At 43.0% G+C, this 27,578-nt stretch overlaps 1 protein-coding gene across 1 annotated transcript in view; it reads left to right on the forward strand.

The window, feature by feature from the left end:
* The first annotated feature begins 3,994 nt into the window (after positions 1 to 3,994).
* The window catches only part of LOC146789040 (collagen alpha-6(VI) chain-like), a 748,331-nt gene continuing 724,747 nt past the window's right edge, over positions 3,995 to 27,578 (forward strand). The window contains exon 1 of the mRNA XM_085631021.1: positions 3,995 to 4,060. The gene's annotated coding sequence lies outside the window, so the exon portion shown is untranslated. The remainder of the gene's footprint in view (positions 4,061 to 27,578) is intronic.

Consider the following 27,578-nt stretch of genomic DNA (forward strand, 5'->3'; position numbering starts at 1 on the left):
CTCCATTTCATTATCAGCACTTTAACGGAAGTAAAGTTGAGATAAATCTAACACACCATTCAGAAGTTGGTGCAAATGCAGATATCACCAGTATTCCAGCGATAAGTGCCCCAAAATTTAACACCATGGTTGACTCCATCAAATAACAGTAATAAGCACAAGAAAGAGTCACACGGCAGTTAAGAGAACAACCAAAAACATTATTACTTTTTTTTTCAAACTTTATTTTTTATAATAATAAATATATAAACGATAAACTATTTTCAAACTTTATTTTTTTATTAACATAAATATAAACAATAAACAAAATGTAACAACAATAATACAAAACAACAAGGCGGAACACTCCTGTGGGAACCACGGATGTCGACGACAGACCTGGAAAATCAGAAAGATTGTTAAAAAAAAACAACATGGTATTCTCAACAAAATACCACAAGAAACAAATCACAGATACATAAAATGTATACAACTAACAACATTTTATAAGTTTAACTTACAAAAACTGTAAATGTTGCTGCTTACAAATATTTACCGAATCTGAGGACATTTTTTTGCAGAAGGCACCACGCCCACAACGTTTATCTTCAGTGGTGAAGACATTTTTAACTTTTTCCAAGGGGCAAACAAAGACCAATGCCACCTTCTTCATTCGCAAAATTTGCCAAAGAGTTCTGTTACGAGGGGATCCTAACAAAAAATACTCGTGTTGCACAGCAAGTATGATGAAACACCTAAGGATCCTTCATCCAAACAATCTTGCACGAGAAGAGTGCAAACAGATGAGAAACACTCCTGTTCTGTATCTGTAAAAAAGAATCACAAATAAATGTATATTAATAACTTTCAAATTTATACTATTCCATTACTGTACAAACACATTTTATATAAAAACTGACTAAGAAACTATAGCCCTGAACCACAAGTGTGACGATTGTTAAAACACTACATGCATAGTGCATACTACTTTGAAGCAGTTCATGCCCTAAAGCCTACCTCACTAAAAGACTACACGCTAACTGACTAAATGACTAAATGATTACAGTACTATAAGGAGACACACTGGGTGAGTGACAGGGTGTTTGCTAGAAGAGTATGAATACTAACTAGGGAACTGAAGGTGTGAAACACAACTGTGTAGGTGATTAGAGGACTGCATCCATACTGCATAGGCATTTAAAGCAGTCCATGTGCTAAGGCCTGGCTCACTGCATGACTACTTGGGTAAAAATGTAAATGTACTGACTGAATGATTAGAGTACAGCAAGGAGAGTGCCTAGGTGAATTTATAACTGCTAGGCTTTTCGCACAGGGAATGGTTTAGTACTTGGTACTGAATGGGTCACTAGAGGAGTGCAAAGGCAGTCACAAGTGCTGGACTGTATGGATACTAACTAGGAAATTGAAAGTGTGAAAGACAAGTGTCTAAGTGGTTAGAAGACTGCATGCATAGTGCATAGGGGTTTGAAGCAGTCCATGTGCTAAGGCCTGGCTCAGTATATGAATACTTAGGCACTGACTGAATGATTAGAGTACTGCAAAGATAGTATCTTGGTGAATGAAGTGTTTGGGTTTTAGCACAGTGAATGGATTAGTACATGTTGCTGAATGGGTCACTAGAGGACTGCAAAGGAAGTGACAGGGTATTTCCTGGAAGTGTATGGATACTGACTATGGAATTGAAGGTGAGAAAGACAATTGTGTAGGTGGTTAGAGGACTGCATGCATAGTGGACAAGGGTTTGAAGCAGTCCATATACTAAGGCCTGGGTCACTGGATGAGTACTTGGGTACTGACTGATTGATTAGAGTACTGCAAGGAGAGTGCCTGGGTGAATTTATTAGGGTTTGGCGCAGTGAATGGATTAGTACATGATACTGAATGGGTCACTAGAGGAGTGCAAATGGAGTGACAGGGTGTTTGCTGGAAGTGAACGGATACTGACTGGGGAATTGAAGGTGTGAAAGACAAGTGTGTAGGTGCTTAGAGGACTGCATGCATAGTGGATAGTGGTTTGAAGAAGTCCATGTGCTAAGACCTGGCTCAGTGCATGAATACTTAGGCAGTGACTGAATCATTAGAGTACTGGAAAGAGAGTGTCTTGGTGAATTTATAAGTGTTTGGGTTTTGGTACAGTGAATGGATTAGTACATGCTGTTGGATGGGTCTCTAGAGGACTGCAAAGGAAGTGACAGGATGTTTCCTGGAAGTGTATGGATACTGACTAGGGAATTGAAGGTGTAAAAGACAAGTGTATAGTATGTTAGAACACTACATGCATACTGCATAGACATTTGAAGCAGTCTATTTGGTACTTAGAAACGGACTAAATAATCAGACTACTTCTAGGACAGTGCTTAGGTAAAACTTTTAATTTTTCAGTTCTGCCACAGTGAACATAATAGTACATGGTACTGCACCTTAGGGTCAAACCCTGACTCATTTTATCAATGCATAAGCAAAGACTAGCTTCTAATGCTACTAAAACTTGACAACATGAGATGTTTTAAATTAGTTATCTGTCAGCAAATACACGATGTTACCAAACACTCTTCTCACAGTGGTTCCCAAATGCACACAGACACACAGTGTGATTCTAGACGAACAACACTATCCCTAGGAGTTTACCAAAACTCATTCACTACAGTGATGTGGTACAGGAACTGCACACAATCTACATATTTCACGAATACACATTAATGTCAATGCCTGACTAATTTAATCAACGCATAAGCAAAGACTGGCTTCTAATGCTACTAAAACTTGACAACATGACAGGTTTTAAAACAGTTATCTGTCAGTAAATACACGATGTTACCAAATGCTTCTCTCACAATCCTTACCCAAATGCACAGACTCACAGTGTGATTTTAGACAATCAACACTATCCTAGGACTTTACCAAAACTCATTCACTACTGTGGAAGGGGTAAGGGGACTGCACAGCAGGCGCGGGGCCCTGGGCAGCTGCCCATGCTGCCCATGCCTAGCACTGGCCTGGAAGCATCCTATTAGTTTGACTTACTCCTAGATGACTTTAGATTTAACGCATGTATAGAAGAGAGAACCAGAAACCAAATTGTTTTTAGATCTTTTGTATTGCTGTGACTGAACTTCTGCTCTCATACTGGTACCCCTAAACCTCTTTAGGAGGTTGGGTTTTCCGGTTGCGATTGTTATTCGGCATCTTTATAGCATGGTGCTGAGATGCGTGTACCTTAACCTGACTGCTAACTTGTAATAAACCTTCTTAACTTTAGTCACTGAATCCTTGTGTAGGTAGCCAAATTGGTTACACTGTTAATTGAAATTTATTGATGTAATGTGAACGTTAATCACCTCTAAGATGGCAAAGGAAAGATTGATCAGAGGGCAAATGCTAAGAGGGTTGGCCCAGAGTGCTGCAGTGCTGACGTCATGACTTAGATTTGTAGTGTGACAATCCATTTCAAGTGACTTTCCTTGACACTCTTACATGGAATGTTCAAATGCATTCAAAGAACTTGTTCACAGCGGAAAACTAGAGGTTTCCAATCACAGCTACAGAATTCAGGAACTAAAGCAGGTGAAAAATCCAACCTCCATGGGCCCTTTATGCTCCACCTAGAAAACCACTCACAACTAATGGCATTTTTGCCATTACACTGCCAAGAATATGCTCTGTTTTTTTAAGATTCGGAAATGTAGCCTTTTATACCTATAGCTCACATTCTCAAGCAGGAACATGTCGAGCGTTCACACATTAAAATCGAATCATTTCGGGAGAAGGGATTTGTTAAAGTTCGTTTTCTTAGGAGTCAGTTATGAGCGGAGGGGCTGGCGTTCTGTCGCAGCGCCAGAGCACGCATCCTGCCCACGGCCAGAAGGCTGGGCGAGAGCCGAGCCGGGAGAGACCCTTCCCCTGTGCTGGCTGCTGCCCCAGCATTGGACAAGGGGCGGGGCCCCAGCAGCCTTTTAAACAGGCGTCTTGTAAACTGCCTCTAGGTGCTTTGCGAAAACCGCTCGGCAGCCCAGGTCTTCTCTGCGCTTGAACAGAAAAGGGGAGGGACCGCCTCAAACCTGTAAGTACCGCAGCTTTGCTATTTGTAGACATGATGCGAGACAATATCCTTTACTGAAGAGATTTGATCGCAAGTTTGGCATTGATCAGAAAGGTACAGGCACTATGTTCTTGATTATACATTCCTTTTGGCTAGGAGTTAATATTGTTCACTGATTGGTGAGATGATTCGAACCGATGTACACAGATATAATTTATGCCGATGTATACAGATATAATTTTGTGCCATATTGCAATCCCTAGAAACTGTCTCTGCTAAGCCTGTAGTTAGTACAGTGCAGCTCCAGCTGCATGGAATACCACAAAATACATTTTTGTTGTAGCAGAAGCATTTCAAACTTCACGTTTTGAAAACAGAACACAGTGATAATACTAATAATATGACTAACGACTATTATTATTATAATACATGTATTATTAGTATTAATGATCATAATAATTGTTTTTATTGTTATTATTTTATTTTTAGCAGCAGATGTATTATTATTATTGTTGTTGTTATTAGTACTCGAATTATTGATCTCTTTGTTATTTCTTGCAATTACCACATCATCGTCCTCCCTCTTAGCAATGCAGCATGTGCTTTGCCAATGCTTGTTACCCAGGAGTGTTCCTGGGATGCAGTCTGTTCGCGCGCAGACAGGCGTGCATCTCTTTACCCCTAATAAATCCCACACTCTAATTGTTGCCGCACTTCAGCCATCCATGGGTTTTACATGAAAAGCAGTCTTAATGAAGAGATATTCTTTGTCGACATCGACAGACAGACAGACTGAAGGGAGTCTGCGGTTTCTGCGCACGCGGCATCCGTTTCAACCGAAAGAACCCCGAAGAGAATGTACACATTGTGCACATCACACGGACTGGCCGTAAATTACCTATGTAATCCGCACTCTTAGCTTTGAGCTTTATATGGGTATGTATGCCATGGTTTTCATGTACTTGATCATTCATGGGTTCAAGACCTGGCTCTTCGGAGGACTCCATCAGAGCTGCTCCACCCTCTTCCCCCCACCACCCTCCCCCCAGCACCTAGAGACCCTCAGGGGTGAGTAGTGTGCTTCACAAAACCCTCATTGATTCGATTGATTACCGATTAGCTGTGGATTTATATAGCACATGTTAGCTGGTAAGCTTCGCAGCGCTAGGAACACTTGGTGCCACTGGAAAACATCTGCAGAGATGAACCAGCAGTACAAACAGTGCTGATTGCTCCTCTGGAGGGTAAATGATTTCATAGCGTGTTGCCAATGCTCGCCTATTCTGCTGACCCTACTATTTATATCCTTGTGAGTTACAAACGCCCCTTTAATTACAACCATTCATGTACACATTTTGGAAATACTGCATGGATTGATGTGTTTCACTACACTTTCATTTCTAAAAAAAACTCGTCCCAGCTGTATTTTCTTGCACACCCTGGGCCTCATTCACAAAGGCTATCTTGTTTTTGAGTAAATTTACACTTTGGAGTAAGTGTTCTACTTTAAGTATTCACAAACTCTGAGTGTAAAATGACTACAACAGTGTAAGTTACATGTCTCTACCCCCAGCGTAGTGTAAGTGGCTTTCTGTTTTGTGTATGTGTGACATACCTTCCTAAACCCTTCCCTGACCCTCCTAAACCCCTCTGACTCCTCCCTAATCCCATCCCCTTTAGTATTGTCTGCCACTTCTTTGAGCCACTCTCCTGTGCCCCTCCCATATTTACTACTGAAACCTATACTTTTGTGCACTGAGAACTCTGCACACACAAGTATAGATAATGCGGATGTGTACAAATTCTGCACACATTTTTTGAATTGCAATTTATAGTAGGATTTGTAGTACAACAAACATGCTACAAAGGGCAGTTTGTGACTCAGGCCCTTAGTGTTAGTAATTGCACTCCCAAAACTCAGTGACCCTTCAAAACAGGCGGTGAGATTGAACAATTAAATAAATAAAACGACTTACCTTGCGCTCACCGCATTGCTGAGTCGGCAAATGCAGGATGGAAAGAATAAGTGATTTTATTTTTAATATTTTAAATTTAATTTGGCCTATCCCGTCATCTTTCTACTCCCCCCATTCCACCCCACCCTGCCCTACCTAAGCCTCCGCCTCACCCCACCGCCACCACCGCTCTTACCTGTGCCAGCCACACCTGCTTAAAATTGTTACTTGTTTGACGAAGTGCACCTCATTTTCATTTTCATCGCAGTCCCAAGGCCACGCCCATGTGCACCCACTTTTGCAAACTCATTTGCAAACTATGGAGGTGCAGTGAGGCATCAAATCTGCGCAGGTAGGGCTCGCATTGGTCATTTTTACACTCGCTTTCTGTATGATTCATGCTCCATTCGTGCATGTGTGCATTTTAAAATTCTACAGGCGTGGGGATATTTTGCACCTTGGAAATTATTTGTGATATTACAGAACGTCGAGATTAAGACTGGAACATTCTACCGAGTACCTGAATTAAAAAAAAATCCCTTTATCCTTGCTTCATTCTCAGTTAGTGGTTTGAAAGGTCTTCACTCACGGAAATAGAAAATCAAATATTTACATAGCACGCTCACCAAAGAAATTCATATAATAACAAAGCTTTTATGTACAATCAATATCCTCGCTAAACTGGTCCCCCTTTTATCAACCTCACAAAAATAAAAGGACGATTCAACTGCGCTTAGATTTGAACCTGAGCCTGTGTGCTTGCCTGGAAGCCAGCACACAGGCTTCCAGGCAAGCACATGGCTTACTGAACTACCATATTATGTCAGCCTTAAACGTGGAAATATTCTTATAGTGGGCACATCTCATAATGCAGTCTCTTTTGGCCAATTTACCATCTTGCCAAAATGCTCATACATCAATCACTTGTAAGTAAGTCCAGTCTACAAGCACTAATCCTGTGCATATACTACCATTGGTGACTTGCAGTTTTTTCACTCACAGGCATATGAGCTATGAGTTGGGATCCAGAGCTCAGGGGATGGAAAGAGATGTCATCAGTATTTGTAATGAGTATAATAATTTCATAAATTGCTACAAAAAGCTTGTGTTACAGGCAGCACTGGGACAACCGCAACTTTTGAAGTTTTCAGAAGAACTATGATGTCACTGTGCAGGGAGTGCCCTGGGACCAACGTGCAGCTGTTGACACTTTGCAGATCAGTGTGCTGTGAATAATTTTTTTCCTCAGGATTAGAGTTGTGGTGTAGAGGCAAACCGTGTGCATTCACATGCCAACCAACGAAAATCAAGGCAGCCATTTTGACAGGACACCAAAGGTGACCTGGGATGTTTTTGGACGTTGCCTGCCTACTATTTATCCGATTGCCTGAGCTCGCACTTTCAGGGGCACACGCATGGCACTGTAATGCTAATAAAGTGTATTAGATAACTAGATAATTTATCTTGTTTTTCTCTGGCAGCAGCACAGATGGGAGGAGGCAGTCATTAACCCACAGGGTTGCTTAGATCTGGATTGACAGTTCTGCTGTGGCTTGACAGTGAAACTGTCACTTGACCTTTAAACATGCACCAATATTATTCTACAGTTCTTTGCTTCCAAACAAATACATATCCAGTCTCCATTTACTTGTAATGCTTCACATTACTACACAACATTCTTTTAAAGTCAGAACTATTGGCATTGCCAATGCTTGTTTAATCACAATATTTTTAGTACTTAGATGCCGAAAAAATATTGAGGACATAATTTATATATGCATCCAGGGCAAGATTAGAGACACAACACAGCTTTATTTGATAAGTGGTAACCACAGCGTGATTTCTAATTTTATTAAGTTTTTATTACATACATTTCATTACCGGTGAGGCAGATGTATAGACCATCCAGGGTGAAAACAAGTTACATCTCTGACTAGATGTCTGGTTGGTCCTCCCGGTGATCAGTAGGTGCAGATCAATGCACGTAGCGGGGAGAGTGCAAATATATTAATTTAAGAAGCTGCGTGTGATCAATCTGTACATAAGATTGTAAATAATTAATTTCCTGAATGATTTTGTGAAGAAACAATATATTTTTATGGAGTTATACACATAATTGTTATATAGAGTTAACAATGAATGATGTCCCAAACATGTTCTAAGATAGCGCCCACAGCAATGCAACACTTTGTTTGTCCGTTTTCAGAATGACGATTGAATCTTGTTTAAATATCGCCATGACAATGGCGCCTGCCGACATTGACAAAGGCAGGATTGCCGAAACGCGTTTGTTTTCAATTAATTTGCCAATAAAATCTGTATATAGATTTGAGTAACGCGAGTGCTGGTCCATTCTACTTGTGTGGGGAGCTTAATAGATATATATATATATATATTCACTGAAAAAACCATAGGTTTCAGGGGCGTTAACCCTAGAAATTCCCCTGTTATAGTTAGTTCAGCTAACTATAACTCGTGCCCCCGCAATGCACTGCTGATGACGTCACATATTATATCACTCATGACATGGTCAGATACATCACTGATGACATCACTGATGACATCTCAAATGACATCACTGATGACATCACTGATGACATCAGTGGACTGTTGGACAGACCATGCTTTGGTCCTTCTCTCCGTGACATGTCCCATGGCCCCAACTGGGAATGGAAGTACTGGCACTAAGACCAGGATGGGCAGGCAATGGTCAAGGTTACTTAGACAACCTAGCCTGCCGTCCCTGCTTGCCGGGGAAACTCCCCTTTTAGGAGTCTCTGTGGACGCAAGCTACGAGAACCTTAGTCAGAAAATTGTCAACTCCTTAGAGGTGCTGGCTCCTCTGCGCAAAATTAGAAATAGATCCAGGATCGCCATGCCTTGGTTCACTGCGGAGCTATCGCATTTGAAGCTCCGCTGTAAACGTGCGGAGCGAGCTTGGAGGAAACACTACTTAGAACCCGATAAAGCCCTCTTTAAGCAGGCCTTGCTGACCTATAAAGTGCAGATTAAAAGCGCCAAAGCACGTTTCTTGGAGGAATCGCTCTTGAATGCACCGAATAAAACGCAGGCCTTGTTCAAAATTGTTGGGGATCTCTCTCGCCCTGCTTCTGTGGCTAATGACATTCCTGCCTCCCAAGCTTTATGCTCCTCTTTAGCGCAGGCGTTTGAAGATAAGATCGCCTTGATCCTAAGTAAGCTTGCTCCTACAACCACAACTGTTACTCAGCCTGTACTTGGCTCTACCTTAGCGGCCGAAAGGGAGGCAGTAAGGGTAGTTGATAGTCAGGCACAGCTGGATAGCTTTCCCCTTCCGTCTCTTGAGGAGTTTTGCCTGCTGGCTAACAGCATATCCTCCGGTTCTCCTTTAGACCCATTGCCTCACAAATATTGGAAAGTCTTCCAGACGGAGCTTTTTCCTCCGCTGTATGCTATCTGTTGCCAGTCTCTCTCTTTGGCACGAGTTCCAAAATGTTGGAAATTAGCAGTGGTCTCACCTTTGCTGAAGAAGGAAACTTTGGATCCCACCTGTCCAGCGAATTATAGACCTATATCGCTGCTTCCTTTTCCCATTAAGATCTTAGAGAAACTGGTTACTAAACATCTGTCCAGTTTCCTGGAGACCAACTGCTGTTTGGACGCGTCTCAATTTGGCTTCAGACCAGCGCATGGCACGGAATCAGCCCTGGTGACCGTGTTGGACGATCTTCGTTCGCGGGCCGACATTGGGCGAGCGGCCTTCTTAGTGCTGCTCGACATGTCGGCCGCTTTTGACACGGTCAACCATGACATCTTGGTCAGAAGACTTGAGGATGCAGGGGTGAGGGGCTCGGCTCGCGATTGGCTGTTTTCCTATTTAGGAAACAGACGCCAGGTAGTGGCCTTGCCACCATTCCAGTCAGAGATTAAAACAGTTGAGCAGGGCGTACCGCAAGGGTCTGCCATCAGCCCTATACTGTTTAATCTTTATCTTCGCCCTCTGGTGAGCTTGGTCAAATCATTTGGCATCTCGGTTATTAACTATGCCGATGATACGCAGCTCATCTTTTCCATCGAGGGCAAAGACGCGGTGTCGCTGGAGACTTTCCATAAATGTATGGCGTCAACTGCGGACTGGTTGAGGCAGAATTCTCTGCAGTTTAACAGCTCTAAAACAGAGGTTCTACACTGCTCACTGGACCACATCCCTCGGCCACTGCCTCCTGATTTTTGGCCTGCCTCCTTCCAGGAAGTTCCTTCTGCAGCAGTATCTGCCAGGAACCTGGGCGTTGTGTTTGGGTCCGATCTCCAACTGGATCTCTTTGTAAATAAAACCGTGTCCACCTGCATGATGCTGCTACGCATGCTGTGGAAGATTCTTCCACTGCTGCCGGCCCATGTTCGCCCAGAAGTAGTTCGCGGTACCATCTTGAGTAGGTTAGACTACTGCAACGCACTACTTCTGGGAGCTCCAAACAAATTGCTGGCGAAGCTACAACGCGTGCAGAATATGGCAGCCAAGCTAGCCCTGTCCCGCCGTCGGTCTGACTCTTCATCTACGGCGCTAGCCGATCTTCACTGGCTACCAGTTTCACAGCGAGTCATCTTTAAGGCGCTTTGTCTGGTGTTTAAGGGACTTCATGGGCAAGGACCGGTTCCACTGCAGGAGCTGTTCCAGTGGTATGTGCCCACTCGCTCCCTTAGGTCACTGTCAGCACATCTTGTGGTAGTCCCAAAGGTATTGAGGGCTCGCATGGGCGGCCGAGCCTTTGGTTTCGTGGCGGCCAAATATTGGAATTCTCTCCCTTTGTTGTTGAGAAGCTCTAGGGAGTTTCTCTCTTTTAAGAAAGAATTAAAAACGTTTCTTTTCCCTAGGCCTGCTTAATTTCATCTGACTGCTATGCGTGGTGTTGGTATAGTTGTCTAAAGCGCCAGGATACCCTTCGGGTGACAGTCTGCGCTATACAAATATGCCATACATACATACATACATACATCCATGTGAAAAATTAGTGCATCTTCTCACACCCTAATATAACCTTTGATACACCGACTCAAAATTTCAGACGGCCATTTTGACAACCATAGATACTCCAATACCAATAACTACTCACCCACTCATTGACTTTTAAGTCTACAGACATCTCCACTCACTCACCTGTACAGTCACTCATACTTACAGTCACTCTGTGCATTTATACACCTATATAGACACTCACACACCGCCAATCATCCATTGAGGTACTGACACATCTAGTCAGTCATGCAAATAATTAATCACAGTAAAATTTGCTCACCTATACAGTTAAAAACACTCAAGTTCACTTACTCATAAAAATACTAACAAATTCTGTGTCTTCCTGCAGAAAAACAAACAGCACATGACACAGATATCCTTGCACTATGGCGCATACAGCCACTCCCAAAATCACACACTCTCACATATAGATAGTTATATACTCTTACACACATATACACTGCGTTTCACATATGTAGTTACTGACACATGTACAACTGAGATATACATTCAATCACTAACACACCCATACATACACTCACCTAACCATACAGTCCATCACAGATGCACTCTTAAAAACATGCACCCACTGAATCACCCACTCACACATCTAGTCACAGAGTCACACACACCCTACCAAACAAACACTCAGGCACCGATACAGATACTCAGACAACCAATCAATAACCCATATAGACACTCATATAGCTATTCACAAAACCATGCAGCCACTTATACACCAACACACAGACACATACAGACATTCACACAGTTTAGTCACTAGTCTGCAGTAAGATACATTTAATGACTCACTTATAGACTCAGTTATGCACCTAGAAAATCATCCATTCACACACTTGTACACCCACTTATTTTTCAACAGGCCTTTCCCTATATATATTAAACATAATAAAACTGTTCAGAAACACATACTCAATGGATGATGTCATCAGTGATGTCATCAGTGATGTCATTTGAGATGTCATCAGTGATGTCATCAGTGATGTCACTGACCATGTCATGAGTGATGTAATATGTGATGTCATCAGCAGTGCATTGCGGGGGCGCGAGTTATAGTTAGCTGAACTAACTATAACAGGGGAATTTCTATGGTTTTGTACGAGGGAAATGTCCAGCTAACTATAACACCCCTGAAACCTATGGTTTTTTCAGTGAATTTCTAAGGTTTTTTAAATGCCAATTCCTAACTATAATGCCCCTGAAACCTATGGTTTTTTTCAGTGAATTTCAAAGGTTTTTTAAATGCCAATTCCTAACTATAACGTGCATGAAACCTATGTTTTTTTCAGTGAATTTCAAAGGTTTTTTAAATGCTAATTCCTATCTATAACTTATCTCTGAAGATATCATGAAAAGCATTCTTTTTTAAAAGTAGGGTGCATATTAGTTTTGTGGTAAAGCATCTTTGTGATTGGTTAAGAAAAAGCAGTTTCAACGTGGAGTACATATCATAGGATAACATTTGCTCAGCTCAACCACACCTGCTACTTGCATTTGGAAGGCACTGTTCGAACTTAAAACAATCGTCAACTTTTAACCTGCACGTGTCGTTAAATGTTCAAGAAAATGTTACAAAAAAATATCGTAAAGTTTAAAAAAAAATTATGAACTTTTAACCTGCACGTATTGTAGAATGTTCTAGAAAGTGTGTTGATAGAATACGTTGCACTTCTGACTTCTATGTGTTATTGAATATTAAAAAAAACGGTTCATATGGAAAATTAAAAAGAAACCAATAGAGACGTTTTGAAACCTAAAAGAATCAAGGAACTATTCTAATTTATTCTTCACATGTATTTATGTGTGCAGCAACAACATTATAGACACAACTGCACTAGGAAAAGGAAGAAACAGGGAGTGGGGGGATGGGCAGAATGGCACACATGCACAATTAAGTACAACACACATATAGACTAACAATGGGCAAAATGAAACACACCAACAAGGAGCACAAGTCACACAACCTGCCAACATCACACCACTGAACGAGCATAGATGTGAAAACCACGCTGCATTCATACAGGATGTGTACAAAGGCCAGTCGTTGGTGTTGTGGGATGTCTGCGACCGTGGTCATCATGGATGAGATGCCCAGCATGTGGCACATGGTCGAGTTCACTGTGTGTTATGTTGCCAAACGGCTGCTCCTCCCTCCCACAAGCCCCCACACTTTTGTACGGTGATCTGTTGTATCTCGTGCACTCGTACGGCACGCCATTGTAATGCCTATTTGCGCATGTCCTGCTACATTCCAACTACAACATCACAGTGCCGTTTGGAGGTGGTGCATGCCACTTTACAACATCGACTGCTGCGGCTCTTGTAACAGGCCACACCAGAACACAGAGACACACTTACCGCACTTCCTGTACACGGACATGTCCGAGACACCCCGTTCCCCTTGCCGGATAGGCACACCCCTGCACTGACCTGTGAACGACAGACCAACACACGCCAGTTGTGCATGCAGGAGGATGCGTACGTATCTACACATCCAGGCTCACTGCCAACGCTGAGGTGACAGCACACTGTGATGTTGCAGGGCTCATGCCTATCATGCTAAGACAATGACCACAGGGACACACTTACTAAGATGTGGGTTTGGGGGGCATTGGCGGTCCTGGAGTTGTTGAGATGAGTCTTCTGGCCCTCATGGGTATCCCTGTATCATGCTCATTGACTCTATGGCACCTGTGGGTGTTCTGGTGTGGCTCTTGGCTGTGTTCCCTTTCATGGTGCAGGTAGTTGTCCTGCTTAACACCAGCAGGAAGCAGGTGTAAAATCCCTGGTGCTAACGTGTCTTATCGCCAGAATTTGTATCACATTGCAATTGGTGTGAAAGTTGTAATGTGATTTTTTTCATGTGCACAACAATATACGAACTGAGCAGTGTATCTCGTCAAGATCCAGCACCTGACGCACTATTCCCAATCAATATAAATACAATGAGATTTCTTAATAAATTTTGTGTGTACACTGTAAGTGCAGCCAATACCTCAGTGCAATACAATACAGGATTTTAGTATTTAGAATAAATCACAAAGGTGCACCTCGTGTCTTTTTGCACGGGAACGGCTACTCTCCATTTCATTATCAGCACTTTAACGGAAGTAAAGTTGAGATAAATCTAACACACCATTCAGAAGTTGGTGCAAATGCAGATATCACCAGTATTCCAGCGATAAGTGCCCCAAAATTTAACACCATGGTTGACTCCATCAAATAACAGTAATAAGCACAAGAAAGAGTCACACGGCAGTTAAGAGAACAACCAAAAACATTATTACTTTTTTTTTCAAACTTTATTTTTTATAATAATAAATATATAAACGATAAACTATTTTCAAACTTTATTTTTTTATTAACATAAATATAAACAATAAACAAAATGTAACAACAATAATACAAAACAACAAGGCGGAACACTCCTGTGGGAACCACGGATGTCGACGACAGACCTGGAAAATCAGAAAGATTGTTAAAAAAAAACAACATGGTATTCTCAACAAAATACCACAAGAAACAAATCACAGATACATAAAATGTATACAACTAACAACATTTTATAAGTTTAACTTACAAAAACTGTAAATGTTGCTGCTTACAAATATTTACCGAATCTGAGGACATTTTTTTGCAGAAGGCACCACGCCCACAACGTTTATCTTCAGTGGTGAAGACATTTTTAACTTTTTCCAAGGGGCAAACAAAGACCAATGCCACCTTCTTCATTCGCAAAATTTGCCAAAGAGTTCTGTTACGAGGGGATCCTAACAAAAAATACTCGTGTTGCACAGCAAGTATGATGAAACACCTAAGGACCCTTCATCCAAACAATCTTGCACGAGAAGAGTGCAAACAGATGAGAAACACTCCTGTTCTGTATCTGTAAAAAAGAATCACAAATAAATGTATATTAATAACTTTCAAATTTATACTATTCCATTACTGTACAAACACATTTTATATAAAAACTGACTAAGAAACTATAGCCCTGAACCACAAGTGTGACGATTGTTAAAACACTACATGCATAGTGCATACTACTTTGAAGCAGTTCATGCCCTAAAGCCTACCTCACTAAAAGACTACACGCTAACTGACTAAATGACTAAATGATTACAGTACTATAAGGAGACACACTGGGTGAGTGACAGGGTGTTTGCTAGAAGAGTATGAATACTAACTAGGGAACTGAAGGTGTGAAACACAACTGTGTAGGTGATTAGAGGACTGCATCCATACTGCATAGGCATTTAAAGCAGTCCATGTGCTAAGGCCTGGCTCACTGCATGACTACTTGGGTAAAAATGTAAATGTACTGACTGAATGATTAGAGTACAGCAAGGAGAGTGCCTAGGTGAATTTATAACTGCTAGGCTTTTCGCACAGGGAATGGTTTAGTACTTGGTACTGAATGGGTCACTAGAGGAGTGCAAAGGCAGTCACAAGTGCTGGACTGTATGGATACTAACTAGGAAATTGAAAGTGTGAAAGACAAGTGTCTAAGTGGTTAGAAGACTGCATGCATAGTGCATAGGGGTTTGAAGCAGTCCATGTGCTCAGGCCTGGCTCAGTGTATGAATACTTAGGCACTGACTGAATGATTAGAGTACTGCAAAGATAGTATCTTGGTGAATGAAGTGTTTGGGTTTTAGCACAGTGAATGGATTAGTACATGTTGCTGAATGGGTCACTAGAGGACTGCAAAGGAAGTGACAGGGTATTTCCTGGAAGTGTATGGATACTGACTATGGAATTGAAGGTGAGAAAGACAATTGTGTAGGTGGTTAGAGGACTGCATGCATAGTGGACAAGGGTTTGAAGCAGTCCATATACTAAGGCCTGGGTCACTGGATGAGTACTTGGGTACTGACTGAATGATTAGAGTACTGCAAGGAGAGTGCCTGGGTGAATTTATTAGGGTTTGGCGCAGTGAATGGATTAGTACATGATACTGAATGGGTCACTAGAGGAGTGCAAATGGAGTGACAGGGTGTTTGCTGGAAGTGAACGGATACTGACTGGGGAATTGAAGGTGTGAAAGACAAGTGTGTAGGTGCTTAGAGGACTGCATGCATAGTGGATAGTGGTTTGAAGAAGTCCATGTGCTAAGACCTGGCTCAGTGCATGAATACTTAGGCAGTGACTGAATCATTAGAGTACTGGAAAGAGAGTGTCTTGGTGAATTTATAAGTGTTTGGGTTTTGGTACAGTGAATGGATTAGTACATGCTGTTGGATGGGTCTCTAGAGGACTGCAAAGGAAGTGACAGGATGTTTCCTGGAAGTGTATGGATACTGACTAGGGAATTGAAGATGTAAAAGACAAGTGTATAGTATGTTAGAACACTACATGCATACTGCATAGACATTTGAAGCAGTCTATTTGGTACTTAGAAACGGACTAAATAATCAGACTACTTCTAGGACAGTGCTTAGGTAAAACTTTTAATTTTTCAGTTCTGCCACAGTGAACATAATAGTACATGGTACTGCACCTTAGGGTCAAACCCTGACTCATTTTATCAATGCATAAGCAAAGACTAGCTTCTAATGCTACTAAAACTTGACAACATGAGAAGTTTTAAATTAGTTATCTGTCAGCAAATACACGATGTTACCAAACACTTCTCTCACAGTGGTTCCCAAATGCACACAGACACACAGTGTGATTCTAGACGAACAACACTATCCCTAGGAGTTTACCAAAACTCATTCACTACAGTGATGTGGTAAAGGAACTGCACACAATCTACATATTTCACGAATACACTTTAATGTCAATGCCTGACTAATTTAATCAACGCATAAGCAAAGACTGGCTTCTAATGCTACTAAAACTTGACAACATGACAGGTTTTAAAACAGTTATCTGTCAGTAAATACACGATGTTACCAAATGCTTCTCTCACAATCCTTACCCAAATGCACAGACTCACAGTGTGATTTTAGACAATCAACACTATCCTAGGACTTTACCAAAACTCATTCACTACTGTGGAAGGGGTAAGGGGACTGCACACAATCTACATATTTAAGTACAGCACATCAGTGTCAAAGTATGACTCATTTAATCAACATATAAGCAAAGACGGGATTCTAATGCTACTAAAACTTCACAACATGACAGATTTTAAAACAGTTATGTGTCAGCAAATACATGATGTTACCAAATGATTCTCTCACACTGATCCCAAATACAAATAACTCACAGTGTGATTCTAGACAAGCACCACTATCCCTATGAGCTTACCAAAACTCATTCACTACAGTGCAAGTGATAAGGGAACTGCACACAATCTACATATTTCACGACTGCAATTTACTGTCAATGCCTGACTCAACGGTGATGGATCAAACCCAGATCTGTTGACTGGGTGTGAGTGTTTGATTGGTTCTGATGCTCTGTCCATCACCACCCCCTTTTGTACCGCTTTGTTCGCCATAAGTTGGCAGGGTATGCTCAGACGTGAGTCCCTTGCTCACTTTGCCACTGGATTCAAGCAAGCCTGGCTGAAGACGGCTGAAATGTCAGAAACTGGTCCTAGGAAGCTTGTTTCCGGTCCAGGGAAGGCATGGCTTGGAAGTTCGGGCTGGACTGTTCCCATGAGGCACAGGGTCAGACTGATTTGCATATGGCCATGTCTGAACTGGGGTGGCAGAGTGGGCTAAAGAGCGGTGATGGATCAAACCCAGACCTGTTGACTGGGTGTGAGTGTTTGATTGGTTCTGATGCTCCGTCCATCACCACCCCCTTTTGTACCGCTTTGTTCGCCATAAGTTGGCAGGGTATGCTCAGACGTGAGTCCCTTGCTCACTTTGCCACTGGATTCAAGCAAGCCTGGCTGAAGACGGCTGAAATGTCAGAAACCGGTCCTAGGAAGCTTGTTTCCGGTCCAGGGAAGGCATGGCTTGGCAGTTCGGGCTGGACTGTTCCCATGATTCACAGGGTCAGACTGATTTGCATATGGCCATGTCTGAACTGGGGTGGCAGAGTGGGCTAAAGAACGGTGATGGATCAAACCCAGATCTGTTGACTGGGTGTGAGTGTTTGATTGGTTCTGATGCTCCGTCCATCACCACCCCCTTTTGTACCGCTTTGTTCGCCATAAGTTGGCAGGGTATGCTCAGACGTGAGTCCCTTGCTCAGTTTGCCACTGGATTCAAGCAAGCCTGGCTGAAGACAGCTGAAATGCCGGAAACCGGTCCTAGGAAGCTTGTTTCCGGTCCAGGGAAGGCATGGCTTGGCAGTTCGGGCTGGACTGTTCCCATGAGGCACAGGGTCAGACTGATTTGCATATGGCCATGTCTGAACTGGGGTGGCAGAGTGGGCTAAAGAACGGTGATGGATCAAACCCAGATCTGTTGACTTGGTGTGAGTGTTTGATTGGTTCTGATGCTCCGTCCATCACCACCCCCTTTTGTACCGCTTTGTTTGCCATAAGTTGGCAGGGTATGCTCAGACGTGAGTCCCTTGCTCACTTTGCCACTGGATTTAAGCAAGCCTGGCTGAAGACGGCTGAAATGCCAGAAACCGGTCCTAGGAAGCTTGTTTCCGGTCCAGGGAAGGCATGGCTTGGCAGTTCGGGCTGGACTGTTCCCATGAGGCACAGGGTCAGACTGATTTGCATATGGCCATGTCTGAACTAGGGTGGCAGAGTGGGCTAAAGAACGGTGATGGATCAAACCCAGATCTGTTGACTGGGTGTGAGTGTTTGATTGGTTCTGATGCTCCGTCCATCACCACCCCTTTTTGTACCGCTTCATTTAATGAAAGCATAAGCCATAACTGTCTTCTAATGCTACTAAAACTTGACAACCTGACTGGTTTAAAACAGTTATCTGTCAGCAAATACACGATGTTACCAATCCTTGCCCAAATGCACACAGACTCACAGTGTGATTTTAGACAATCAACACTATCCTAGGAGTTTACCAAAACTCATTCACTACTCTGGAAGAGTTAATGGTACTGCACACAATCTACATATTTAAGTATAGCACATCAGTGTCAAAGCATGACTCATTTAATCAACGTATAAGCAAAGACTGGATTCTAATCCTACTAAAACTTCACAACATGACAGGTTTTAAAACAGTTATCTGTAAGCAAATACATGATATCACCAAATGCTTCTCTCACACTGATCCCAAATACACACTAACTCACACTGTGATTCTAGACATGCACCACTATCCCTATGAGTTTACCAAAACTCATTCACTACAGTACAACTGGTAAGGGAACTGCACACAATCTACATATTTCAGGACTGCACTTTTCTGTCAAAGCCTGACCCATTTAATCAAATCATAAGCCATAACTGTCTTCTAATGCTACTAAAACTTCACAACATGACAAGTTAAAACAGTTATCTGTCAGCAAATACACAATGTTACCAAATGCTTCTCTCACAGTGGTTCCCAAATGCACACAGACTCACTGTGTGATTCTAGACAAACATCACTATCCCTTGCACCATACCAAAACACATTTCTTCATCTGGAAGTAGTACTACATTTTAGTATAGAAACATAACATAACTCATTTCTCAAATTCTTAAACAATGACTGGTTTCTAATTCTACCAAAATATAAAAACTGCACAGTTATCTGTTTACAAACACATGAAAAACACAAATGCTTATCACAGAATGGTTTCTACATGCACACACATTGTAGAGAAAAAAAGTACTCCCTACACTTTAGCAGGAAAAATACATTAGTCTGATTAAAATCAAAATAGTCTACATACATCCCCTCACAATTAAATAACTCATCTTTCAAGTTCTTTTGTAGATTAAGAAGTATATCAATCACTCACCATATTTTCTTTTACAGAATCTCTGCACTGTGCATCTCCCAGCAAAAGCATGAAATGAAAAAGTTTCCCTTTCATTTTCCACACATATACATGTAAACATCAAATCACAATCCTTTGCACATAAACTCAAAAGCAAACATTTCTATTGGTTAAACATTTCAACCCTTTCCAACTGAAATACATTTCAATCCTTCCCCCAATCTGCCTTCTGCCTGTTACCATAGAAACAGGTCATGGAACACTGCACTGAGCTTACAGCTCACAAGTTCAGCACACAATGTTCCTACACAAGACAGGAAGTGTGCTTGACTTTTCAACATATCAGTTTATCATATATAATGTTCCTTACAATCTGTTTTTGTTAACCAATAACAATCATACCTTTAAAAAACAGAAATATACACCCTACCTTTCAGTGTAGAAAGTTGTCATACAACCAATGATTTCTTGTCGTTTTTCAAAAAACATTGCCGTGGATCCGCGCACCCACCGCGAGAAAATCCGTGCATCCAACACGATAGGATGCGCGCACCGTGCGTGCATTTCGCCGTTTAAAAAAAATAAAATGTGGGGCCCCAGGGGGTCCTTCTAGGACGCCCTAAGCACCTCTAGAGGGTCAGAGTATTTCCACTCTGCCCCCTTTATATGTTTTACACACTTATTCCCCTTGAATCTTCAGCCTCGCTTCTACCGAGGCAGAAAATGGCCGCCAACAGTTCCTGGTTTCGAATGTAGAGAGACACTCGACAGCCAATTAGCATGCAGCGTGCGATCGGGAGGGTGCACGCTCGGTTCGGGGAGGGTGCGCTTACGGTGCGGGTAGGGTCCGGGGATCCTCCCCGGCCATAGATATCACTAACTTTTTTACCCTAATTTTCTCAGGAACTAGTGAACAGATTCACACCATATATGCAAAAGGCACGAGTCTGAACTGAGGACTACCTCTTTGCCAAATTTGGTGTCATTCCGTTCAGCGGTTCGGGCTGTAGCTGCGACAACAGATCCTATGGGAAATTGCATGGGGAAAACGCGTTTTGGGACCCCCCTTTTTTCTCGGCCCCCGCTTGACGGATCACCACAAAACTTTCAGGGTAGGAGCGGAGCAGAGCTGGCCAAAAGTTTGGAAAATTTCGCGAGGATTCATCAACCGGCGCCAAAGATATTCCCAATAGAATGTTGCGGATTTCCTATGGAAAATAGGTCCTAACTATAACTATCTACTGGCGACCGCCAGTATCTACTGGCGGTCGCCAGTAGATAGTTATAGTTAGGACCGTGTTTCCATAGGAAATCCGCAACATTCTATTTGGAATAACTTTGGCGCCGGTTGACGAATCCTCGCAAAATTTTCAAAATAGGTGGGGCGCTCCGCTCCGCTCCTACCCTGAAAGTCTCGGGGGGATTCGTCAAGCGGGGGCTGAGAAAAAAGGGGGGTCCCAAAACACGTTTTGCCCATGCAATTTTCCATAGGGACCTTTAGTCCAAGGTACAGCCCGAACGGCTGAACAGAATTACTTGAAATTTGGCAGAGAGGTAGTCCTCAGCTCAGGGAAGTGCCTTTTGCAGGTCTGGTGTCAATCTGTTCAGTAGTTCCTGAGAAAATCAAAAGTAAAATCATATATATATGTGGGCGGAGCCTAACCACACATCTCATCCTGAGATCTGATTGGCTGTCAGCACTTCATCCAAGAAGTGTTGGCAGCCATCTTGGGACCAATATACATGATACACCTCATTAAAAAGCATTGCAGTTAATAGAAGGTTTTAAGACTTTAGTTACATTATAAATCATTTGTTGATGGTACCATACTCATTTTAGGAATTGTGGTATGTTCTAAGGTGATTTCACCATGTGAAAAAGCCTTCGGCTGGGATATCATGATTGAGAGAAAAATATTTTCTCATGCTTTTCCCACAGAGGTTTGGAAGGTGATCTATAAGCTAAACTGAGAGCTTATTTTCTGTAAATTCACATTATCTTTCTCAGTCATGTGAAAAGGAAGTCTGACATTCTCAGTAAAACATGTACATCCAACAAGGGCAGAGACTGTCAGTTGATTCCTTTGTGTTCTACTGCAGCTTCCCAGAGTGTTCCAAAGAACAACTAGAGCGCTAACAGTCCTACTTATGATAAACGTATGGCACACCTGAAGCCATCTTGCTTGGATTAAAGTGGTAACTCTTAAAACATTTAATTTAAAAAGGAACAAAATGAGGGGGTTCATTTTTCCATAACAAGTATGATTAGTGCTGCAGAAAGAAAAACTAGGGCACATTTTGACTTCTGAAATCCTCTTTTATTTCATTAAAAAATTCTGACATGCAGACTGAAACATGCACTTTCAATACCAGCTGCAGTTTTCCCTGGTGAGCAGTAGCTTTACTACAGTGATCTAATGAGCAAAAAGAGTGCTAACATTCTGAATTTATGGCAAATGTGTGACACATCTAAATGCCTTCTTGATGGAATCAAAGTAAAAAACTGAAAGTATTTCCTACTGAGGAGACTGCAGTAAATGAGGAAATTAGGAAACTTCATAACAAATAAGTCTCCCAAGATGGCCACCAGAGACAAAAGAGCCCAAATGTAGCCCAAATATCACCCAGATGTAGACCAAGTATAGCCCAATGACAGAATGTCCCAGAGTGTTCTTAAAAACAACTAGAGCGCTTACTGTCTTCATTATGACTAAGTATGGCACACCTGAAGCCATCTTGATTGGAATAAACTGGTAACACTTAAAACAGGAACACAATGAGGGGGTTCCTTTTGCCATAGAAATTATGATTAATGCTGCAGAAAGAAAATGAGGGCACATTTTGAGTGACTTCTCAAATCCTCTTCTATTTCATTAAAAAATTCTGACATGCAGACTGAAACATGCACTTTTAATACCAGGAGCAGACTTCCATGGTGAACAGTAGTTTTGTGATCTAATGAGCAACTAGAGTGCTAACTTTCAGAATTTATGGCAAATGTGTGACATATCTGAATACCTTCATGATGGAATCAAAGTAAAAAACTGAAAGCATTTCCTACTGAGGAGACTGCAGTACATGAGGAAATTAGGAAACTTCATAACAAATAAATCTCCCAAGATGGCCACCGGAGACAAAAGAGCCCAAATGTAGCCCAAAATCACCCAGATGTAGCCCAAATATAGCCCAATGACAGAAGTGTGCAAAACACCTATTATTTTGTGTTTTTGCAGTGTTATATAGTGCAGACATGTCAGGTATTGGAGTGCTTTACATGAGCATTGGTTACATCACACAAGAACAAATTCATTTTGGTTGCAGACATGGGGAGACTAAGTGATTTGACCAGAATCACAGAATGTCGAGCTGAAGCAGAAACTCCAACCTGGTTCCCCAGTTGCAAAGTCTGCAGTTCTGGAAGTAACACCACATCCTCTCCCCTAAGTGCAACATTTAATCAAGTGGTCAACTGGATAAAAAAACATAAAGATAACAAATAATTTAAAAGTGCTTTGTCGCTCAGAAAATATGTCCTTATTTTAGTCTTTTAGAGCACTAACCATAATTTTGATGCCAATAAGACCCTCTCATATATGTAATTTCTAAAGGAAATGCTCTAGGTATTACAGTTTTGATTACATCAAGATGACGTCAGGCGTTCCACACTTTTGTAATAAATATAGAATGTTAGCAATCTAGTTGTTCATTAGGATACTGTTGAGAGGCAGAGGCCAGGGGCACGGACTCTGAAAATTGAAGGCAGGTAGGAGGGTGCAAAGGCAACAATTTAACCACACTGAGCAGGCAGGAAGGGCCGTGGCAGCACAACAGACTATGGAGGGCAGTGGAAAGGGGGGCAGGGGCAACAAACCAACAATACAGGACTTGCAAGAGAGGCTGTGGCAATGTAATAGAGCATTGTGGGCAGAAGGAAGAGGCAATGGTAGTACAACCATACATGCCAACAGACCCGATTCAGCCAGGAAACGTCCAATGTTTTTAAGCTCAAATGGGCTTTATTTGATCTGTCTCCTGTCTACAATCTCCTCTTTTTCAATGTAACTCAAAGGGGAAAATCAATACCCCAGTTTTTTTTCAAAATCTCCCTCTTACCAAGTTCAAAATGTTCGCAAGTATGGTACATTGGATCATGGAAGGAAATGGGGTAGGGATATCATAGACTTGGATAACAGAGGACAGGAGGGACATGGAGAGGTGCACCAAACTGACCCTGCAGGGCAGGCATCAGGGTTTGCAGCAGCACAATACACCACACAGGGCATGCAGGATGGGAGTGCAGCACAACAATCCATAGAAAGCAAGAGGGAGGGGACAGGACCATGCACATGGACAACAGAGAACAGAGGGGCAAGAGGCAATGGTAGCTAGCTGACCATAATGGACAGACAGGAGAGAAAGCTGCAGCATAACAGACCATAAAGGGCAGGAGGGACGGATCAGGGGCATTACAATGGAACAGACAAGCCAGGAGGGAGGGGGTAGGGGTCTGCACATGTAAACAGAGGGCTGGGGGCAAGGGGGCAGGGCAGGAGCAGCAAGATAGCCATGGAGGTCAGGCAGGATGGGCACTAGAAGCAAGACACACCATGAAGAGCAACAGTGAGACTGTGATGGCATACACACAGACCATGGAGGGAAGTTGGGAGGGGGTCAGGGGCAGCTAACTGACCACACAGGGAAGGTGGGAGGGGCCATGGCAGCACAGAAGACCATGCATGGCAAGTGGGAGGGTTAGTGGCAGCACAATGGCTATGATGGGCAAGAAGGAGGGTGCAGGGGCATGCACAAAGGACGATGGAGGATAGAAGGGAGGGTCAGGACCTGTGCACAGACAAGAAAGTTCAGGGGAAGGGGCCTCACAACAGACCGCACGGGGCAGGCAGGAGGAGCAGTTGCAGCACAACAGACCAGGGAGGGCAGAAGGGTGTGGCAGTACAATGGACCATGTAGGACAGGAGGAAGAGGATAGGGGCATGGCATGTGGACAGGCAGGGTGGAGGTGGCAGGGACAGGTTACAGTCATCTGACAATGCTAGGCAGGTGGGAGGAGAGTGGCAGCTCAACAGAACACTCAGAGTAGATAGGAGTGGCAGGTCCATGGAACATGGTGGGCAAAAAGGATGGAGCAGGGGCATGCACAAAGACATCGGAGGGCAGGGGGAAGGAGAATAGGGGCAGCAAGCTAAGCACAGAGTTTAAGCAGGAGGTCAATGATGGGGCATAGAATTGGGCAATGGAGGGCAGGAGGAGGGGACTGGTACATCATACTAAATTGAGGGCAGTGGCAGCACATCAGACCATGCATGGCAGGAGGGAGGAGGCTAGTCCATGGATTCACACAACAGAGGATAGGGAGGTGGGGGATGGGGCAGCAAGGTAACTGTTCAGAGAAGGCGGGTATTAGGAACTTTATTGTTTTTAAAACGTGTGTCTGTGCGAACTACTTAAAATATGAACAAGTATGCAGCATAATCTCACTTTTATTCAGGAAGAAGAGGACGTTTGTGACTGTGACTCCGGGCTCACTTGGCAGAAACATCCCCTGACCCTCCACCCCCTATCGCAAAATGTAATGTCCGTGAAAAGGGTAGGTGAACACAGTGTTATATAGAACATAGTCCTGAGAGCACGATTGAAAATGAAAACTAGATATAGTGTATGGTATAAACTATGCACCAAAAAGTGTGATATAAGATGAACCGGGCGTGAAATATAATATGCAATACATTGTGCGCAATGACAGATTCATTGGAGAGCGCGAGATAGCACAGGCACTAGCGCGTGCTATGCGATGTGCGCCTTGGAGTGTAATATGCACAGGGCAGTGTTGTGTAACCTAACTAACTGTTGTGTTATTTTACACTGAGCTGCATGTGGAAAGCGCCGGGACACTCTTTTGGAGTAGCTGTGCGCTATATAAACACATTATAACATAACATAACATAACTAGTCTCTAAAGTTGTAATATAAAATATGTGCTGGGGAGTGTAACGTTGCATATGCACTGTGACAAAGATATGGATCCCAGATTGTAATATGTATGGCATAGCACTGTGCGTTATAACATAGGCATCGAGGAAGGCACGTTAGATGGGGCAATATAACCCGTGCGAAGACAAGTGTGGCATGACATATTCACGGGATGGTGTTACAGTGCACATGGGCTAGAGAGTGTCATAGCATATGCACTAGCTGGTGGAATACAACACAGAGGTGTGCGGCACTCGGCAGGCAATGGTGGGTGTAACATAGCATTGGGCTCTGTCAGGAGCGCGCTGTGACTCTCAAGTGATGTTCGTCCCCTTTCCAGAGAGTAAAATAAAAAGTATTACACATTCGGCAGTGGATGTGTGTTTTATTAACCGTGAGGGGGGTTTCTTACATAGTTTTGGTCGAATTGTTGTCGAATCCCCTTTGAATGGCTTGGTGTGCATGTGTATTAAATGTGCCCGTCAATAGCTACCCATGTTTGTATAAATAAACGACAAGGGTGTCTACCGGGATTAGGCACGGTAGGGCATCAGACATGTCAGAGCTTTACTAGTGGTGTAAATACATTCCGCGTGGATTCATTGTATGCATAGTCGCCTTTTAATGAATATCACTCAAATGGTGATAGGTACGTACGGTTTGTCCAGCATGTCCTAGGTGTGTCTATAAATATATATTTTTTAAAAATAATAAAAAACAGTGGCCGGCCCTGGGGATTGGGGTCAAAAAAATATAATTAGGAGACAGGCCCTGGGGGATGGGGTCATCAGGGCCAATAAATTAGAATAAGAAGGGGAACCACACAGCCCCCCTTCTTAAAAAAATTAAAATAAATAAAAGACTGGCATTGTGCCGGAGGCCACGCCCCCTCCTTGCAGCACTCTGCAAACGCGCCCCCTGGCGAGTTGTAAGTTGGGGAATTAATTCCTCTTCAATACTGAGGGTCCCTGAGGGCCAACTAGCCCAACAGGCATCTCCAGTATGCGCCAGGGAGCTGCGCTGCAGACAGGTGTTCTGAGGCCAAACCCCTTTTTACACCTCTCTGCAACGCAGCTCTGTGGCGCTTACTGGAGGTACCTAGTGGTCTAGTTTGACCCTAGGGACCCTTAGGATTCAAGGGGACTTAATCTCTCAACTTAGAACAGCCACAGGGTGCGTTTACACAGTGGTGAAGGGAGGGGACGGGGCCTGAGGTGACGTGTGCAAACACGCACTATGGCACGTTTTAAATTGGGGATATAATTTCCCTTCAATACTGAAGGCCCCTGGGGGCTAACTAGCCCACCAAGTGCTTCCAGTAAGCGCCACTGAGCTGCATTGCAGAGAGGTGGTCCAGGCTGTGCCACTATTTACACCTCTCTGCAACGCAGCTCTGTGGCACTTACTGGAGGTACCTAGTGGGCTAGTTGGACCCTAGGGACCCTCAGGATTCAAATGAACTTAATCTCCCAACTAAAAACGGACACAGGGCGTGTTTACACAGTGGTGAAGGGAGGGGACGGGGCCTGAGTTAACGTGTGCAAAAACGCCCTGTGGCCTGTTTTAAGAGGTAGTTTTAATCCCCCTGCCCTATTATATACTAGGGGCTTAAAGAGGAGGTCATGCTAATCACAGGGGGACCCCAACGCATAATGTTCCCTAGTGTATGTAGGTGTTTTCACTGTATTCTAAGTGTCTTTTAACATAGCACTGGCTCTAGTACTGGTTAGTAAGACTCAGTTACCACCAGTATCCGTCTGAAAAAGTTGAG

This window comes from Triturus cristatus, chromosome 10 (assembly GCF_964204655.1).
Source record: "Triturus cristatus chromosome 10, aTriCri1.1, whole genome shotgun sequence".
NCBI lineage: Eukaryota > Metazoa > Chordata > Amphibia > Caudata > Salamandridae > Triturus > Triturus cristatus.